The sequence below is a fragment of the Carettochelys insculpta genome, chromosome 3 (assembly GCF_033958435.1).
Source record: "Carettochelys insculpta isolate YL-2023 chromosome 3, ASM3395843v1, whole genome shotgun sequence".
NCBI classification, from domain to species: domain Eukaryota; kingdom Metazoa; phylum Chordata; order Testudines; family Carettochelyidae; genus Carettochelys; species Carettochelys insculpta.
This window is the reverse complement of record NC_134139.1, coordinates 168,422,699-168,444,668: the sequence shown is the minus strand read 5'-3', so window position 1 is coordinate 168,444,668 and position 21,970 is coordinate 168,422,699.

Sequence of the window (21,970 nt, the reverse complement as noted above, 5' to 3'; positions counted from 1 at the left end):
GGGTGCTGTCACACCAAGCCCTTTAGCAATGTATCCTGGTGTGTTGAGTATGCCATGGACACTCACCCTTTTGCTGTCTGGAGCTCTCCATCACCCTTTCTTGGTCTCCCCCAGCCAAGGCACAGAGTTGGGGTTACCTCCTCCTAGCAGAGCAGTGCAGACACTGATTTACTTCAGCTCAGTTTTGTACCAAGAGGGATAATCAGGAAGCTTCATTTATCTATGAAAGGGAGATAGGCATATTGGTGCCCCTCAAGTAATAATTACTTACACTGGGACTGATCATAAACAAACAGTTTTTAATAAGCGTAATCAGTAAGATTTAAGTGGATATAAGTGAAAACAGACAGAACAAAGGTAAGTCTCTAAAATTAAATGAAAAGAAAATGTATAGTTACTTCTAACTTCTCTAAGAGACTTGTTGCATACAGATGCTTACCCTAAGGAGTTGTTTTCATGTGAGGTAAAATCTCAAACCAGGGCTGTTTTTTTTTTTTTCCTGATTTGGGTCAACAGCCTTTCACAGATCTTTGCTTCATCCTAGGGAGAGACAGATTCCAAAGCAGACAGAAGACAAAAACTGGTAGCTTTTAATTGCTTAGATAGACCTTTTTATAGAGTGGGAAACCTTTGTTTCACAACCCCTCCCATCTCATGGAAAAATACTGGATCAAAATGGAAGGCATGGTCACATGTCTTTCTACCATTAACTTTCTTGTAGATTTAAAAGACAAACAAGGCTGTTTACAAGCTGTAGATTTGATAATTCTGTCACTAGTGTCGGGACATTAACATTTGTTAACACCTGTACTTTGCTAGCATATAAGAAGTAAACAATAGCCTTTTGTAACCGCACGCTTATAACTGTAGCTTAAATAAACTTGTAACTAGTTAAGCTCTGAGCCTGACCCTGCTGTTAACCCTTTTGTCACTGCAACGCAGCCAGTACAACAAAAGAACTTTAACCGTTTGGTTACCACAGCCTGGCCGTGGGTGAGAGTGCTAGGAGCTGCCTGCTCTAACAGTAAAAAACTGGGTTGCTTAGGACCCAGGGGAGTACCTCACTGCACATTACCCGGCCATGCCTTTTAAATGGCTTCTTTAAAACTTTAATGGCTCTTTCACAGGTTCAATGCATTGATTTGGTAGTCTTTGTCACCTTTAAGTTAACTAGGTCCTCTTTGGAGGAAGAAAAGCTATAGAACAGGAACAGGAAGAGGTGGTTGAACATTAGGATACAGTCATGCCCAAAATTTTCAGAGGCCCTTCACAGCTATGTATTCTGCATAGGACTAAAGATGGTCCTGGCCTCAGGGGAGAAGGCAAGAGACACACATGGTGGCAAGCAGTACAAATGCTGGCTAGAGTTTCCAGAGGAGCAGGAGGAAGTCACACGGTTGCCTCCTTTGCTCCTCAGGAGTCCTCCGGTCCACACTCACACTGCTCAATTCTTCCTGGTGAACAGGGGCTGGGGGTGGCAGCTGGAGGGTGGGGCTGGCCACAGTAGCCTTCACAGACCCCACATGGGGGATGGATGGCAGCCAGAGGATGCCCAGAAGTTCCTTTCACAATCTCTACTTGTCTCCTCACCCCCTTTTAATTAAATTGCCCTTTTCTCAAGTACTAGCATTCAAGGTTAACTCTCCCTCCCTCATTTCTACTATCTTTCATTGACAATATACAATAATTCAGCTACTTTATGAGATAAATAAGCTTTTGTGATTTATGCTGGAAACCTAACTGCCATTTGTAGCTTTGCTTCTATAGTTCCAAACAACTGACTTACAAACAAACTTTTGGAACAATACATTCGTAAGTTGTGAAAGTCTTATATGGCACCCAGCTGCAATAAAGCCCTAATGCACAGCACTTAGAGCTCTTTTAGATTCGCAACTTACAGTTTAGTTTTGGCATTCTAATGGGTATAGTAATATAAGCTCTGTACATAGTCTAGTCTTCTTGTAATTTGTTTTAGTACATCTAAATCATGTATAAATAAGCTGTAGAGCACTGTAAAGAAAAAGCTATTGCCCCTTGACTACCAATGAAGTGTTTATAATTGAACACCAGTCTTACTTGATCACTTTAAAATTCCCCTTCCATCAGGCAAAATCCAGTTCAACACCTAATTAATTAGTTTAATCAATTTGAAAACTTAACTGATGACTTTTAAGACAACAGATCATCAACTTATTTGTGCATAAAGCATAGGTAAAACAGATAAAGCAGGATAGGATATTGAATGATTACTCAGTCCAGAGTGCAGGTTAAATGTTTCTGTCATATCAGGTCAATGCTGGTTCAGCTCTATAGATCCTCTGCTGCTCTATGTAAGGTCAGTAATTAGCACTTTTTAATGTATACTCTAGCCTATATTTGATATATTTTATACAACATATATGCTGTATTTTCATGATCACAGAAAACCCTTTTCTGGATTGGGTTACATTTTTATTAGTACACCTTGGTCACACATTCCTTCACTCATATTCTAAATACCCTTGCCATGGTCCTGGTTTTGTAATATTTAGCTATTTTTGTAGACTTCTCTTATTATCACATTTTGTTGATATGTAACAGTCTTGGGTGTTTTCTCTTTGTAGGAAGCCTACTTGCACACCTTCTTTAGTTCTTTCTGCAACCCTCCAATACTTCAATGCTCTAACACTGTTAAGTACAGATTCATGCACAAATTGTGACAGAGAAACATAACGTATTACATGCTTACCAGTACTCTGTTGCCTCCAGCAAAGCTGTACTAGAAGGTCATTCTTAATGTATAATGCTGAAATATGTACATTTGCTCTACTTGTGTCTTCACAGAAAAGCTTCAATAAAGTTCTAAAAAGCTAAACTTGTAAAAAGAGACACCAGATAAAAAATATTTCACAAAAAAATCCAGTGCTAAAAATTAAAGGTGATTTGATATGGTATAAAAGAATTGTGTTGTTGCTTATTTATTTAATCTTAAAGAGGAGATGCTACTAGTCTTATTTTTCACTTTTACACATTTTTCTCATTATGAGAAGGAAATATGAATATGCAAATTATATTTTCTTCAGTTGGCAGAACAATATGCATAATGCATGATCAACTTTACAGCCAATTAATCCCATCATTTATCAACTATTGGAAATAGACAACACTAACAAGTTATTACTTGAACTAACAATACGCTATTTGTGGTAACTGAATTTATTAAAAATCCTAACTAGCAGTCTCTGAAGACACATTAGCTATGTCTACTCTAAAGCATGTTTTCAAAAGGGCACTTTTCGAATATGATGAATCGAGACATGCCCTTTCGAAATATAGCTTCCACACACGAGCAGGGGCTGGCGCCATTGAACTACCCTTTCGAAAGGGCTTTCTGCTCTTTCAAAAGATGGTGTCTACACTGTCCCAAGCTCTCTTTCAAAAGAAAGGGCCAAGAAACACTGCGGATGGGATTGCATGGCAGACAAGCCCATCTGGGGCCACAGCCAGCTGCTTCTTTAAAGGGCTCCTCCCCAACACCCTCACCCTGCACAGCATGAGGCCTTTGAAGCTGCCAGAAGCCCAGCAGATGCCAGTGCTCACAGGGCTATACAGCAGCAGCTGCTGGAGCTCCCGCTGGCTGCCGCCTGTGGCATGGTCACCCTGCTGTCCACAGTAGTGTCAGCCGTCCTGCACCTCCTGCTGGGGGCCACTGCCCGGCATGGCTGTGGACACCCCACACCCGTGCCTCCTCCAGCACCCCCACCCCTGGGTGCTCTGCTGACTCTGGAACTACCCCACTAGCTCTGAGTGGTGGGAGCACCTGGTCATGGGCGAATGGGACACCAACAGGTGGCTCCATAATTTTTGAACGTGGAGGCAGACCTTCCTGGAGCTCTGCCAGCAGCTGGCCCCTGCCCTGAGACACCAGGACACCCAGGTTTGGCACATCCTCCCCATAGAGAAGGTCTAATCCACACAGCTACTGTTCCATGGGCCACCAGTTTGGCCAAGGCCACATACAGGGCTGTCATCATTTAGGTAAGGAAGACTGGACCACACACACACCCAGGGGAGGGGGAGCCCAGGAAAGGAGGCCCATTGGTGACCAGGAGCCAGGGGTGGGACCTGGGGGTGGGAGGGTCTGGGGGAATGTAGGTGGGGAGACTGGAGGGGCCTGGGGTCAGGAGGGTCAGGGGGGCCTTGCCCTCCCTCCAATGCAGGTGGTTTGTGCACTGAACACAATGGTACTCCAGAGGGTGATCTGCTTGGGGAACCTGGACATGGCCATTGCTGGCTTTGCAGTGCTCTGATTCCCAAATGTTTTGGTGCCCTCAGTGGCACCCATTTCCCAATCCACAGCTCGGAACACAGTGGGGACCAACATACAACAGGAAAGTGTTCCACTCCATGCTCCTGCAGGCCATGGTGGACAGCAGGGGCCGGTTCCAGGACATCTACACAGGTTGGCCTGGCTTCACCCATGACACATGGGTCTTCAGGTACTCCAGGCTGTGCTACCACATGGAGGCAGGGACATACATCCTCCAGAGGGAGATCCCGCTTAGGGACACCATGGTGCCCCTTTGCATGGTGGCAGATGCTGCCTATCCCCTCCAGGCCTGGCTCATGTGGTCCTATATGGGCCAGGACACCCCACCCCCAGCCAGGATCACTTCAGTGCTCAGCTCAACCATGCTTTCAATGTGGTCGAGTGCACCTTCAGGCTCTTGAAGGGCTGGTGGTGCTGTCTCCTGGCACACCTGTGCAGACTTATAATAGATAATGTAGACTTACAGTTTTGTAGATTTTTGTTATATTATTAAATACTTTGTTACGACTTTCTGATAGGTAACATATACATTCTTTGTTACTCTGTTTACTCTGTAATATGTTAAATTGTAACACACATTCTTTGTTTGTGCCATGGTGCAATTATGTAAATGTACACCTGTGTGTGTGAATGAGAGGAAGAATGGACATGAAAGGGCTTCAATACCTAGAATATCAGAAGTGGAGACCAGGACTTTGGGTAAACCAAAACAAGGCATATTGATTACCTCAAAGTTGGAGGCAGGCACCCCTTTTTTGATGAAAAATATATAAGGACTTTCCCAAGAGACCAACACCTTTGGGCCATCAGCATGCAAGGCAACACCCAGATCAGGTCACACCAAGAATAACTGCTGGAAATGCTGGGAACTGTTTAACAGTTTGAGATGCAGGTTGCTGTTTGAAATGCTGATTGATTGAATAAGGCCTGATAAAGTGAAACACATGGACTTGTATGAGGGAAAAATCCTATAAAGAATGGGGTCTCTTGCTTTAGTTTTTAGGGTCTGTCCTGCTACAACATGGAGCACCAGTCCTGACAGAAAGAACTTGGCTCAACTCCCCACATTCCTGATCCATCTGGCCAGTAGATCAGGGTGGGCAACAGACTGGTAACTATAACATCAGTGGGATGGGGTGGGTATGTGTGTCTGTGTGTCTGTGTCTTTGTCTGAAAGCATATGCTGCTTTGCCTATATTGTTTAATAAATGTGGCATGGTGCCTTTCCCCCCTAAAACAGATCCTGTGTGCTTCTTTTAAGCATAACACCTGGAGGTGAGCCTCCTGAATGTCCCCCAAGTGGTAGGCACTTGCTGCACTTTCCATAATATTGTTGAGACCAAGGGGGAGGCTTTCGTCCCGGGGTGGACAGCCAAGCCCAGCCTGGGCTACCCACAGCCAGCTGCTGCCCCTAGCCACCAGGTCCACTAGGACATGGTCCATGTATGGGAGACCCTGCATGAGCACTTTGACCAGGGTCCCCAATTAGTGCAGCCCTGGCCACCCCCAGCAGGTCCACCACACACTCCCATCTACCCCCCACATACACACCCATCACCACTCCCTCTACACACACATTCCCACTGAGCACACAGCACACAGGAATGCAGGGTAAATAAAGTATATACTCCTTATAATAAAACCATATAGTTATTAACTTGAATGCATAACAGAACCACTGAATGTTTTACTCAGAGAAGGGGGATGAAATATTTACACAAGGAAGAGGGGTGAACTATCTACACAGGGAAGGGGGTGAACTATTTACACGGGGAAGAAGACTTCGGTGGTCCACATGGGGGGTTCTTACTGCAGGGCAGGGGTCCCTGGCAGGGCTGGTATGGAGTGGGGAGGATGGGGAGGTAGGGCTGGGGATCTGCCTTAGCCAGGGGCCTTTCCAGTGGGGCTGGCGATTGGGGCCACAGCAGGGGGCACTGTGGAAGGGGTGTTGGGATGGGGCAGCTAAGCTGGAAGCTCCCTGAAGGTGCCCATCACATCCCTCAAGCTGCTCATCAGTTCCTCCCGGCCTCCCAGTGCCAGGTGGCTTCACCCTCCTCCAGGCAGATGCACTGCTCTGCTACCTCCACCTGGTGCCTGACAGAGACAGCAAGCTGGAGATCCTCTGTGGCTCCCTCTGCCCCTCCTGGAGTGGAAGCAACCTGGTGCCAGTGGTGGAGCTGCCTTGTTGCTGTCTCTCACCTCCAGGGGGTTGTCCAGCACCACAGAGGGTGTGGGCTCTCGTGGCCCTCTGATGGCTGCCCCCTGGCCACAACCCCCATACCCCCAGTGGGCAGAGGGTCCCCATCCCCTGTCTGATGGCAGGGTGTACCTGGCAGACTATGTTGGCAGAGAGGGTCCGCAGTCCCCTGGAGGTGGCCCCCTTGTGTGGTCCAGCCCTGCCCACCCCATGCCCCTGGGAGCGGGCTGCAGCACGATGCATGGGAGCAGGTGCTGAAGGCTACTGGCAGCCATGATACCATCCCAACCACCACAGCCCAATTGGATGGTGGCTGGCCAGGGTCTGCTGGGCACGTGGGGTCCTCAGGTGGGTATGAAGCCCCCTCTCTGTGATCTGGGCTGTGTGCCCTGCTGGCTACTTACCTGAGGTACATTGCTGAGGTTTGGGGATGCCTGGGTGGCTGATGCACAGCTAGAGGTGCAGGAGGGGAGATGGATCACCAGCTCACCCTCCTCACTGGACCACTCAGTGGCTGGGTCCAGCTCTGGCCCTGGTGTGGTGGTGCTGGCTGCAGGTCCTGTCTCATCACCATCCTCATGCTGGGGCTCCTTGGTGAAGTTGTCAAGGATGGTGGGCAGGCAGGTGGTGTTCTGGTGCTCCAGGAGACCCCACAGCTCTTTATAAAAGGGGCGTTGAAATGGGCACTGTCCTGACCAGCTGGCTGAGTCTCTAGCCTGGGCGCATCCCTGCCACAACTTCTTCACATTGCTCCTGAGCTGGTCAGGAGTGAGTATAAGGTGGCTCCAGATGGACAGGCCCTTGGCCAGCCGAGTGAAAGCAGCTGCATTCTGCTGCTTTGTGCCCATCTCCCACAGGACCTCCTCTTAGTGCCAGAGGCCCAGGAGGTCCCGGAGCTCATGCTCTGTCCAGGAAAAGTAGGAAAACCCTTTATTCTAAAGGATGTGTGGCAACACTAATATTCCTGCTGAGCTTAACGCTTAGTAGCATGTTGTAGAACATATAGAACAAGTTGGAGTCCTCACTCAGGAAGTCAGTGGGGACCTTCTTCTCATTACCCCTAATTATCTTAAATTCTTGAGGGCTACTGAATTGAGTAAGGCCTGAAGAATTGATTCTTTCCTGTACAATTGGAGTAATAGACTGAAGGGGAGTTTCATTACTTACCTATATGAAAAAAAGTCAATGATCAATGTCAATCAGTAAAGGGTTTTAAAATGGCCTCAGTATACAGGATAGCAAAACATGTCTATAATGTGGAAACAAGAATTGAAAACAGGAAATGCAGGTAACATTTGTTTTAGTCATACATTAGATACCATTGTTTGGCTGCAAAGATAAAAAACATCACAGAAAAATGAAATAATGACAAAGGAATAAAAACTTCCACTGAAAAGCCTTTGTTCTATGTAGAAAATGAAAGTTTGAATCAGCCTTTTATCCTTTAGAACAGGGTGAGCAAACTTTCTACATTGGACCCCACTTTTCTTCCTTGCAGTTAGCAGGAGGCTCCCTCGCAACCAATCTAATGTAATCCAAACATGCAATTTTCAATTATGTTCATAGAGAGAGAGAGAGAGAGAGAGAGAAAAAAATTAAACTTTTGACACAAAAATGGGAATACACATACATAAAGAGTAACATATTTCAATATTTTAAGGAAACGGATGAGCCTCAGACCCAGCAGCCAATCGTGCCGTGCCCCCCTTATGAAATTTCATATCTGCCCCCCATTTTGCTCATCCCTGCTTTAGAAGACAAAATGGTTACTTTGCAATATATTGATCTGTGTCTTTCAGATTATCCATTAAACATTAAGTTCCTGTCACCTCCACATGGAAGTTAAAGATCTCATATTACTTTAGCTTAAATAATGTGTTTCATTCAATATTATGATCAAATTTGATCCTTACAACCTCTTTTGTATAGCACGCTCTGTAATTGCTGGCTAGCATCATACATCTTTTCTCTTGATTAATTTTTAAAAAATCCATATGCATGGAAATATTATCCCTTCCACTGGCCAGAAGCCCAAGATGGATAATATGTAGTCTCAAACTTGTGATACATTTAAGATTTAGGGAACTCTGTACTGCTGTGAAGGGGAGTTCTTCCAGTCATCCAATATGATATATGACTTATTTCTGGCACTGGACTGCTAGAAAATATCAGAGCTAAAAATCATGTGCAGAAAATTATTTTAAGCACTTCTTGGCACTCTGTAGTTATTTATTTCCCTTTAGAGGCATGCACAGATAGATTCTTGTTTCATGTGTCTATTGAATAGCCTAGCTTACTGGTATAATTTACACTGCCTTTCCATTTATGGCCATGTGCAACTATTTTCCAAACCATTTACACCATCATTTCTCTCACTGATTTTTTCAGATGTTTGGAAGCGGTTGTACAAATACAAAACAAAGCTCTTGGTCAAGGAAATAAAAAGTATCTGAAGGTGGGCATCTTCTGCAAAAAAAATCAAAAATTTTTGCGAGCATACCTAAAGGATATGCAAGAAATTAAAATGTAATTTTGAGGTGGAAGAAGATGGGAATGACTACATTATTTATTTTATGAGACTCATGGATATCTATTATCTATTACAGAAAGTTTACAATTGTTTAAATAGATTTTTTTCATCACATATTCACCTAATGTTTCCCTGGTTGTTCATATTAAACAAAGGAATTATTGGAAGTGACAATTATGTATCAAGAAAGACAGGTAGACACATACACACAAAGATGACAGATTTGGAAGTTTATAGTTATTTTAGCTGAAGACAGGGTCATCTCATCCATGCTTTGCTAAGTGAGAATTGTTTCTGATGATGCATTTTCTAGTGTTTTGTGCACATTCCTTTTTTTTCTTTTTTCTTTTTTTTGCCTAAGCAACTAAATGGTTAGGTTCTGCCACTTTACTCTAAACATTTTTTTTTTCATATTTTAACAGAATCACCACAGAGGTTGTATCTTTCTGATAACAAACCTGCATTTTCTTTCCTTACTCTCATCTCATTATGCCTAATTATTTTCAAGTCGTATGGAGAAGACAACAAGAATGCAGCAGACATGTCTGCCCTGTACTGTTTCTCCATGCTAGTTTCCACACCTGGTCCATATTATCGGTGAGCAAATGCCTTCTACCAGCATCTCTTGGTGCCTGTGTGGAATGACATGGTGATCTTAGTTCACTTAACAAATAGAACAATGGCAGGTGTGGCACACAGTCACTGAAGTGGAGGACACTGAAAGTTAGTGTCCCTACTCTGAAGTCTTTTCTATTTTCTCCTAACTGAGAGAAGGCAAATGGTAGTACTGAGCAAAGGCTCGTCTTCCAGAAAATTCTTTCCACACATGGTGCTGCAGGATTCCATACCATTCCCTCTCCTGTTCAGTGTGAATATGAAGCTGCCACAGAAGGTATGGTTATTTCCAGAGAATGTTAGCAGCCAAGGCAGCTCTTTCCACATCATTGTGATAGCTGCAAAGCCACATTTCCATACACAACTCAGAAAAGAGGGACAGATAGAGTAAATTTTGAGAAGAAGCACGGTAGCTTTGTTTAGGACCCATAGTGCACTCAGAGAGCAAACAGACTGATGGATTTGCAAAATGAGTGAGTTTTACAAGTGGAGATCCTCTTCTGAGAATTCTCCACTGAGAATGAGTATCACAAATCATTTATAGTCATACAATGTCTTACTGTGAAAGAACTTACACTGATTTTTCTTGTCAAACTTCCTCTACAATAACAAATGAACGGCTGAAATCACAAGATGTTATAACTTGGACCATGCGCCAGAATCTGGAAAAGGATTCACCAAAATAAATAATAGTCTGAATTCTGGATGAAACCAGAATCATATAATGAAGGTGTGATCTAACCCAGCATCTTAATTTGTATGTGTGTATTTTTTCAGGTATATCACATTTAATCAAATCCAGTTAGGAACAGCAATATTTTTAAAAGCTCACCCTCAGCAATAATTTTAGCACAATTTCTACTTTCTACAGATATGGCATACATGCCCTAAGTCCTTTCCCCCATTATATGAGAATAATTTAAATTCCATATTCAGCACTCGCTGTTATATAACACATCTATTTAAATTGAATTAATATGCCATCCAAATGACCAGGTGTTCTTCTATTTGACTCACTGTTCTGCCAAAATAAAGCCTCTGTTTTTTGTTGTGTAAACACAGCCCAAGTGAGCGAGCCTACCCTGATCTCACCAGCACTGATCCAATGGCCAATCTGTACTTATGTCTTATCTAAAACACATTCCTCATGGTTATGGCATGTAAGCCAGTGACTGTGCAGTAATTTGGATCTTCTCTACACACAGGTGGGAATTCCATTCTCTTGGTTTTTTCTGTGCTTAAAAATTAGTTTTGCTGAGACCATTTGTTTTCTGTTTTGCCCAAAACATTCCAAATTCCTTCACAAAATGCCAGAATGAAAAAAATCAGTACTTTTTGGACCAACAGCAGAAAATTATTTAAATTATCTCATTTTGATCTTTAATTTGATTTGGGCATCACCATACATTGTGTAATTATACACTAAAATCTCTGTTATCTGACATGTTGAGGGAATGTGGGGAGGTGCTGTTTAATCAAATATTCTGGTTAACACAGTTATATGTTACCAATGGAATACCAATTTTCACATAATTAGAATATAGCAAAATTAATAAAGCAGTGTTTCTCAACCAGTGGTATGTGTACTCTGGGGAGTACACTGAGGTCTTCCAGGGAGTACATCAACTCATTTAGATATTTGCCTAGTTTTACAATAGGCTACCAAAAAAAAAAAAAAGCACACTAGTAAAGGGACTACAATCTAAAAGTTCATTCATACAGTGACTTGTTCCTGCTGCTTGATATGCCTTACGCGGACATGTAAGTACGATATTTCTACGCCAATTCATTTACTTGATAATAAGATGGTAGAAAATGAGCAAGTTTTTAGTAGGAGTCTTCTGTGATATTTTTGCATGTTTCTTGTAAGTAAGTAGTTTTTAAGGGAGGTGTAACTTGGTGGTATGCAAAACAAATTTGACTCCTGAAAAGGACACAGTGATCTCGAAAGTTTGAATCGCACTTGTTTCAAGACCTCAGACCAGTTTAGCACCAAGTTTCTCAACCAGTAGTACTTGTACCCTTAGGAGTATACAAGAGAAGTTTGGGGATACTTATAATTTTTTAAAAGGGATACTCTATAAAAAAAGTTTATAAACACTGTAATAAAGTATAAAATAGTACATAGAAACTCACCAGTTCAGTTCTAGTACTGTACTGCAAAGTGGTTGGTTTCTTGAAGCACTGGGTATATACAGATAAAGTTTTCTCTGCAGCAAGTTATCTTACGACACTACATATCACTGGGGGCAACATACGGTGTACATCCACATAACTAAAAATACACAAGACTAAAACTATGCCGCACCTAATTTAATTTTTCTTTGATGTCACTTTAGGATCTTACAGTGCCTCAGGGTCATCGTTATCAACATCAGTTATCACTGCAGAAGTTGTAGGAGACAGGGCTGAATTTTTAATGACCTTATGTCACATCCCAGAAGCTGCCTTTTGAAATAAATCCTTGATTGCTGCTTGCTTACTTTCTTCCGGGTGTTTTACATAAAAGTAGAGTGTGGAATGTGCAATTGCATAACAGGCTTGGCATTACAGTGGTCCCAGTCAATAGACTGAAGATTTGTGTTGGGAAATATCAGAAATGTCAGTTAACTGAACTTTCTGATAAACTGAGTGTTGAATTATGGAGCTTTCACTGCACTACACCTCATAATGGAGAAGCTGTACTTCAGTCACAGGAAAAATATAATTGCCAAATTTAAAATCCAGGGAGTGAGAAGTAAAGATTGCCAGGTATTCAGTACATTCGGGTTACATAATGATGAAAAAGAGGCACTGAACCTTTTCTCACTCCACACGCACTCATACATCCACCCATTTTCAAGAATGAGGGAGGCCTGGCACTCTGCTACCTTCCAGTGTTAGTTTTCAGGATGTGGAGTCTTTCCACTGGGGTCTCATTCATCTTCAGCAAACCATCTCAAATAGTCTACTCATTATTGCATTGCAGAGTTTCTTTCCAATTTTAAACTGAGAACTAGTGGAGGAATTACAGGTCCTGCTGCAACAAAACAGAGGAGGCAGTTCCCTGGCTTCTCTCTAAAGATGAAAGGCAGAGGGAAAGACTGACAATGCAAGAGTGCAGAAAACCAGCATCACAAGCCAGCAAACCTTGATACTCACCAGAAATACAAGAATAGGGCATTCAGGCAATAGTACCAGTTGGAAGACACCAACATATTTATTTAGCTACAATGCTGAACTCAGAGATATGAGAATTTTTTCTATAAAAATGACATACAGTCTGATTTATGGGGAATGTAATTTCCCTCCCATACTTTATAAAGTGGAAAAGGAGAATGCAGGTTGAATCCCTCTAGTCTGGCACTCTCTTGTCTGGCAACTTCTGTAATCTGTTCACGGAAGAAGGGTCTGATTTGTGGAACACAACCACCTTCCCTAGCTGTCAGGCTAGTCTGGCCAGTGCATTAGATACAAAGGTGGGAATCTCTAAGCTTTACCAAAGAGCTAGGCTCCTGGGAGAAGGACTGGGGAATCCAGGGCTATTACTTTGTATGAGGTAGAAGCTGGGCATCTTCAGTTTCACACCTGGGACAATTTTGATGTTCATTAATAACAAACCAGTGAATGAAAAAAAGAATAAAACTTTAATAAAACAAACTGAAGAGCCTCTTTGATGAACTGCTGCAACCATTCTCTCCATGTTGGGAGGGGTTGTGACTACTTTGGAGGATAGGGTCATAATTCAAAATGATCTGGATAAATTGGAGAAATGGTCTGAGGTAAACAGGATGAAGTTTAATAAGGACAAATGTAAAGTGCTCCACTTAGGAAGGAACAATCAGTTTCACACATACAGAATGGGGAGAGACTGTCTAGGAACGACTACAGCAGAAAGGGATCTAGGGATTATGGTGGACCACAAGCTAAATATGAGTCAACAGTGTGATGCTGTTGCGAAAAAAGCAAACATGATTCTGGGAGGCATTAACAGGTGTGTTGTGAACAAGACACGAGAAGTCATTCTTCCGCTCTACTCTGTGCTGGTTAGGCCTCAGCTGGAGTATTGTGTCCAGTTCTGGGCACCGCAGTTCAAAAAAGATGTGGAGAAACTAGAGAGGGTCCAGAGAAGACTGACAAGAATGATTAAAGGTCTAGAGAATGTGACCTATGAAAAAAGGTTGAAAGAATTGGGTTTGTTTAGTTTGGAAAAGAGAAGATTGAGGGGAGACATGATAGCAGTTTTCAGGTATTTAAAAGGGAGTCAAAAGGAGGAAGGAGAAAACTTGTTCTCCTTGGCCTCTGAGGATAGAACAAGAGGCAACAGGCTTAAACTGCAGCAAGGAAGGTTTAGGTTGGACACTGGGAAGACGTTCCTAACTCTCAGGGTGGTCAAACAGTGGGTTAAATTGCCAAGGGAGGTTGTGGAATCTCCATCGCTGGAGATATTTAAGAACAGGTTAGATACATGTCTATCAGGGGTGGTTTAGGTAGTACTTGGTCCTGCTTTGGGGCAGGGGGCTGGACTGGATGGACTCTCGAGGTCCCTTCCAGTCCTAGTGTTCTATGATTCTATGATTCTATGACACATCTCCAAGTCCTATACTCATAGGCCATTTCTACACAGGCAAGATGTTCCGGAAGAATGGTGCCTTCTTCCAGAAGATCTGAGGAGTGTCTACACATGCAAGATTCTCTTTCGGATTTCTTCCGGAAGAAGATGCACCCTCTTCCGGATTCTGTATTCCTTTTCAGAATCAGGAAGATGACCTTCTTCTGGAGGCAGCCTCCTGGAGAGCGGGGCCACTCTAGACACTCCCAGTGAGCCTCTATGGTCCCCAGGTCCTTGCAGCCATTAAAGCTGCAAGAACCTGGAGACCCCGTGGTAGCAAGCTGAGAGTGTGAGATAGGCAGCATGTGCAGGGCTGCCTGCCACACTCACCTGAGGCCCCACAGTGCCCAGTGAGTCCCTACCCACAGGGATAGCTAGACAGCCATCACCCTGCACTGCCCAGGGAAGCCCCAGGAACACGGATGAGGGCAGCCAGGACTCTGACCAGGCTCCAAAATGGAAGGCCCCCTCCTGGACTGAGCCAGAGCTCCAGGACCTCCTGGGGCCCCTGCATTCGTCCACCTCACCCAGGGCCTGGCTGCCCATGGCCACCCCTCCCAGACACCAGAGCAGGTCAGGTTCAAGGTGAAGGAGCTGCAGCAGGGGTACATACAGGCCCAGGAAAGCACCCGCAGGTATGTCTGTGCCCCTGCCAGCTGCCCCTTCTACCAGGAACTGCGGGACCTCCTGGCTGCGGACGATGCCTCCCCACCCCACATCACTGTGGAGACAGCCACAACCAAGCCCCCTGCCGCACCAGAAGAGGAGGACGAGGGACCCGCCACTGTGAACGTCCCTTGATTAAGGCCCCCCAACATTTCTGCCCCAGTCTCCATCCAGGTTTAGGTGACCCTGTCCCCTTACTCCCATGTATATAGTTCACTCCCTATCAGGTTTTGGTTGTTATTTTTATTATTCACCATTTACTATTTACATTGTTCACAGTTGTTACTGGTTGAGGGTTAAATATACGTTAGCATTCAGCACTCCCTGTGTCCCTGATTACTGTGGGGGAGGGTGTGGGGTTGGGGGGTGTGGGGTGTGTGTGTGTCAGGGAGAACTGTGGGGAGGGTTGCGGGGGTTAGTAGTCCCTTTGGCTGAATGCCTCCCTAAGTGCCTCCTCGATCCGGAGCCCATCACGGTCAAGCCACTGGTTGGGGGCCACAGTGGGCTGCTGGTAGCAGGGGGGCCAGCTCCGCCATCCAGCCTGGGGGCAGGGTCCCCTCACATGCCTCAATGAGGTTGTGGAGAGCGCAGCAGGCAGCTACAACCTGTGGGATGTTCTCCACCCCCACATCGAGGTGCGTGAGCAGACACCTGAACTGCATCTTCAGACAGCAGAAAGTGCACTCGACTGGATACTCGGCCTTTGTGAGCAGGATGTTAAACAACTCCTGGGACGGTGTGGGGTGGCCCATGTATGGGTGCATCAACCAGGGCTGGAGTGGGTAGGCTGGGTCGCCCACGAGGCAAAGAGGCATCATGATGTTCCCAACGGTGCGCTCCTGCTGAGGCGTGAATGTCCTGGCCTCCATCCTGCGGAATGGGGCGGAATTCTGCAGGATCTGTGCGTCATGTGCCCTGCCCAGCTGGCCAACATTAATGTTCGTGAACTTCCCACGGGCATCCACCACCGCCTGGAGCACGATGGAGTGCTACCCCTTGTGGTTGATGTACCAGCTGCCACTGTGGTCTGGGGCGCTGATGGGCATATGTGTCCCATCGATCACCCCAAAGCACTGGGGGAACCCAAGCATGGCAAAGCCCTCAATGACTGTGTTCAGGTCCCTGATGCTCACCAGCCGCCGCACCAGCACTTGGTTGATGGCTTTCATGACCTACAGGGGAATGGGCACACTCATGGGCATACACAGAGGGGTCCCTGCCCCCACTCCCCTTCCACCCCCTCCCTCACTACTGGGCCCCCCCACTGAGGGACCCCTCCAGCAGTGGCCATGAGGTATCCCTTCTGGGCTAGGCCTATCCGCCCCCCGCCAGCCCTGCTCCCTCCCAATCAGCGCTTGGGGTCCCCCAAACCTGCCAGCCCTCTCTCTCCTGCGAGTGGGGCAGGGTCTGTGGCAGGGCTTACCTGGAGGATGACGGCCCCGACAGTGGGTGTGCCCACACTGAACTGCTGCCTGATGGATCGGTAGCTGCCTGGGGTGGCCAGTTTCCAGATGGTGATGTCCATGCGCTTCTCCAGGGAGAAGGCCGGCCTCATCCAGGTATCCTGGCGTCATAGCATGGAGGCAAGCCAGCTGCAGATCTCGAGGAAGGTATCTTTCTTCATCTGCAGGTTCTAGTGCCAGCGGTCAATGTCCCACTCCCCCATGATGACCCTGTCCCATCAGTCAGTGCTGGTGGCATACGTCCAGATGTGCTGGACCGATTGGAGGGGGCCCAGCAGGGGCAGTGGGGGTGCAGGACCCACAAGCCTGGGCCTCTGTTCCACAGGAGGCTGAGGAGGGTGGCCAGAAGGATGGCTAGCATGCGGGTGAGGGCAAGCCTGCTGTCCTGCAGCTGCTGGAGGTCCATGCCTGCTGGCTGGTGGGCACTGCACAGTGACCTGTGTTTGGCTTGCTGGGTACAGATGTGGCTGGCATCATCAGCGTTTGCAGGGAGGGGCTGTTTGGGTGGGGCCCTTTAAGGGGCCATGTGGCTTTTGGCCCCGGAAGGTCTCCCTGGCTGTGCAACCCCATCCGTGCTGTTTCCTGCCCTGTTCTTCCAGAAGAGTGCCATTGCATGTGTAGATGCACTCTTCCAGAAGAAAGGGTGGCTCTTTTGAGGTCCTGTTTGATGTGCAGATGCACTCTTCTGGAAGAAGATCTTTTGGAAGATCTTTTTCTGAAGATATTCTTCCGGAAAAACTGCCATGTGGAGAAATGGCCATAAAGTGTCCCTTATGAGGGAGCATCTCTAAATTTTAATAATATACAAACAAATCTCTACATCATCTCTTTCAAATAAAAATACTTCTTTTATGCACATACACACATGCATATATGTATGTATGTACGTGTGCCCTATTTTTGTGTGTGTGTGTTTGTAAAATACTACAAACAGCTAAAACAATCATAAAGTTTGTAGTATATTACATTCTCAACCCATAGAGCACATTTCCTGAACCCAACCATTTCATTTACCTAGAGAGGAAGGTTACAAGGAGTAGGAAGAAAAATTGTTCTCCTTGGCCTCTGAGGATAGGACAAGGATCAATGGGCTTAAACTGCAGCTAGAAAGATTTAGGTTGGACATTAGGAAAATCTTCCTAACTGTCAGGATGGCACAGGTGGAACACCATATCTGAAAAGGATATGGATGCCTACTACTACTACTACTGTCAGGGTGGCTAAAGACTGGAATAAATTGCCTAGGGACGTTGTGGAGTCTCCATCACTGGAGATATTTAAGAGCAGTTTAGATTGGCACCTATTGGGGATGGTCTAGATGGTGCTTGGTCCTGTCGTCAGGGCAGGGGACTGAACTCGATGACCTCTTGAACTCCCTTCCAATGTTAATATTCTATGATTCTATGATTCCAGTGAGGCACTATCTCCAGGTCTGAAGAAATAGATCTGCCTCATGAAGGCTCATCACCTAGTAAATTATTTGGTTAGCCTTTAAATTGCTACGAGAGTGCTTTTTGGTTTTGTTAAGGTACAGATGAACACAACTACATCTCTGTTACTAGACAGGAGAGGTTACCAGAACACCCTTCTGGAGTGTGTCTTTACCACTCACGTTCTTTATACAGCTCTTCCTTAGGCAGGTTACCAATATCTGTCAAGATATTTAATCTCCCACTCTGATAGTCTCATCATCTGCATGCCTTTAGTGTCTGAGTTGTTCTCTTGCTCCTTGGCAGTTTATCCTTTGAGTGTTGATAATAAAGGACTGGTCAGATGGGTAATGCCAGAGAGCACTTGAATTTTCAATGTGCTGGAATTTTCTGGGATTATTTATAGATCCCCTTGAGTACATCAAAAAGTGTCCTCCTGGTCTCACTGGACTACAGCAGATCTTGGATGCATCTGTCCTTTTCAGTATCTCTTTGGCAACAAGTAGTAGGGGTGTGATTTATCAGTAACAGTATCATCTAGGTTAAGAGCTAGGAGATTACAGGACCAGTTGTCAAAACATTTCTGCTTTCACTGATTTTTTTTTTTCGTTTTTCACATGATTATATTGTTACGAGATTTCAGCATGTTAGTGGTAACTGGTAAATTACATTGGAACCTTCTTCCCATTGGCAGCTGAGCTGGTGAAAAGCCATTCTCCCAGCATCTACTTCAGTCAGCTAGTAATGCTTTATACAAGTCACCCCCCACTGTCAATTTCACTTCATGAAGTTCTTTTCTGTCTGTATGTGTCTTTACACAAGTCCACTTGATTGGGGTTACCTAAAATTGATGGTTTGTCACAATCTAAGGCAAGCTTACTGAAATCCTCATGGGAAAATTGTGGCCATTTATGACTAAAGTCTTCATCTGGAATTTCATGCCTGGAGAAGATTCTCTTCATGCAAGCTATCGCTGACTTGCTGTTGTTATTGCACAGTGTGCAAATTTCTGAATACAGAGAATAATAATCTGTGACTGTTAAAGAATCCTTTAATTGCCAGGTAATTAAATTGGTACCTACCTTCTCATAATGCCATTTTGAAATTAGATGAGGTCTCCATATCTCTGCCTATTGATATGGATTGTACTTCAAGCAATGTCCTACCATGTTAGTAATGTCATGACTGGTCCACAGCCAATACAGCACCTCACAAGTTCATTGTTTGCACTTCTTAATTCCCAAATGACCCTCAGGGATCTTCTGTAGCATCACTTTTAGGAGGCTTATTGGAATTATAACCTTACTGCCTTTGAAAATTGCCCATCTATCACACTGACTTCATCTATGCAATTTCAATCGTCCCTTATACTTGGACCACAACTGTTTACTTCCTCATATCACCTTTTTAGTTGTCAATTCTTCAAAATTCCTGACTAATCATCTTTTTTCTTCCATTTTCTATTTTATTGGTTGCAATTTCTCATTAGCTATGGGAATCACTTTACAACCAGATATACACAGGCTTGTACTTCTGTCTGTAAAGTATTCCCTGATTTTGTGGCAGTCCTATTCTGTGCATTATGGTTGAACATCTCTAATCTGGAACTCTCTCATGTGGCAACATCCATAATCCAGCATGATTTTAGTTAGCTGGATGACCCCTTATCATGGGTGTGGCCAAATTCCCTATAAAGTTTGTTGAAAGCCATCAGTCCTGGCTCTCAGTGTTCTGTGCTTTTATTTAGCTGTAGTTGGTCCCTAAATGTCTTCTAAGAGCTCAGTAATCAGGGAGAGTGTTAGTAATGCTGCTCCCATGGTCTGGCAAATTCTTTCATCCAGTGGTCCCAAGGATGACAGATGAGAGAAGGTCAACCTGTAACAGTGAAATTTATTTTACAAGAGTTTTAGGTGACAACTGAATCACACTGTTGCACTATCATCTTTCCACTACCAGGGGCATGTGATGTGTTTCAATTTCCCCTGAATTTATCGACTGTATTTCTCATAGGCAAACACTTTTCCTAAATGCTTCTTCTTGATCTGTGTGTTATCTGGTTTCTGCCTCAGTCATTGATGTGGATGCATATGCTACCAGTTTCCAATGATCCTCATGCTCTTGTAAAATCACTGCACCTGGCCTACACTGTGAAACATCTACTAAATTTTAATAGTCTTCCTTAGTGCACAGAAATTCAACTCTGATTCTGGTATTAGTTGTTATTTTAAATCTCCCCTGATTTCTCCTGTTGTGCAAACCAATAGCATTCATTTTTATTTTTAGGAGTTTTCTCAAAGCCACTGCTGTGCTGGGTAGATTATGTATTAATTTCCCAAGATAATTAACCATTTCCAGGAACCATTGGACCTATTTCTTTAACTGGGAATAAGATATCATTTCAATAGCTAAAATATTCCTTTTCTCAGGTATTACACCATTGTTGGAAATAATAACCCCTAGCCAATTTAGTTCAGTAACCCTTAGAACACATATCTCTCTTTTAAATTTGAGGTTTGCAGCTGTAGTTGCATCCAGAACTTCCCAAAGTCTACAATCACGCTCCACTTTTGCTGAGCCCTTGATGAGATCATGCATTAAGGTGTCAAACCTATTATTATGTTCATAAATCATATATTTGGTTTTGTGCCACACTTCTGGTGCTCAACCTATGTTGAAGGCTAAGCATAAAATTCTGTATCTTCCAAATGGGTATTAAATGTGGATAACTTTGATCTATCTTCAGTTAATTTTAACAACCAAATGCCTGATGATGCATCCAATTTACTGAAATATTGAGCACTGAGTCATATTTGTTCCTCTGGATGATAGTTTTAAATATTCTCCTTTTATAGCCTTGTTGAGGTCTGTGGGACATACTAGTCACATTAGAGTGTAAAATATTGTGCCTTCCAAGGAGGAAAACATGGGTACAGATAGTTACTTCTTTATGGCATGATTTTTTCCTAAAATTTAGTCAGTATTTCATCTAACATCATGCTTTCACCTTCTGCAAGATTGAAGTTATTAAAAGTATCCACTTCTTCCTCCCCAGCAGCGTGCAAAAATTGATGATTTCACTTTTTATCACTTGTGTCCTCTCCCCTGGTGGCTGCTAAATACAAATCCAATTTCTGTTTGAAAGTTTGCCACTTCTTTGGAATATTGCCTGATAATTGCAAACTGGAAATTGAAACACATCCATTTTTGGCTTCCCCTTCCCCTCAAGATACTATTAAGCTAATAAGCTAATCAAGATACTATTGTAATCACCACATACATGCAAAAGCCTCTGTGCTTAGTGCTTCACAGACTTCTTTGTTACCTCCCTCTGTCTCTGCTTTCAGCTGCAAGTTCAGGAGTTACCCTCAGAATGACTGCACTTCTCATTCAGCACGCATTAAATAACAAGCCAGTGAATGGGAAAACAATACAATTTTGATAAAAAAATGGAAGTGTCTTGGGTCAACTACTGCATACAGCAATGCAGTATTCCCAACCTCCACCTCCAGGACACATCTCTAAATTCCTGTGTTCAGAACACTTTCCCTTCTGAGGGATCATCTCTAAAAATTCTAATTTTCTACAAACATATCCCTGCAGCACCCTAGGACAGTGATGGACAACTCCTATAACCAGGGTAGTCAAAAGGCACCTGTGAGCTGGACACAGTTCACCACAGCTAGTCCCTGGCCAGCTGCTGGTTGCTTCATTCATTTGAATGTCTGCAGGCATGGTCGTTTGTAGCTCCAGTTAGTGGCAGATCACTGCTCCTGGTCAATGAGAGCTTTGTCCTAGTCTGTGTCACTTCTGTAGGGTGTTTTGTTCCCTGATAAACCAGCATTGAATGCAGATTAGAAGGCATCACCTAAAAAAAGTAGGGAATGGGGTTCAGGGTGGATCCTAATATGTGGTACAGTGAGAACTCAGCCTCCTCGTTAACATCATGAGGAAGGGAAATGGGCATCTCAGCAAAGGTCCTGTGATCTCATTAATGACATGCATGGGTGTTGACATCCATCTACCAAGTGGAAGGGGTTATGCTTGTAAGGATGATTTCCATTGGATAAGCTGTTGGTTAGTACTTCCAGATGTACTATTCATTAAATCTCTGGCCTAGTTAAACAATATTCCTGATGTCTAGCCTTTTTTCTTACAGTATGTACTGTCCT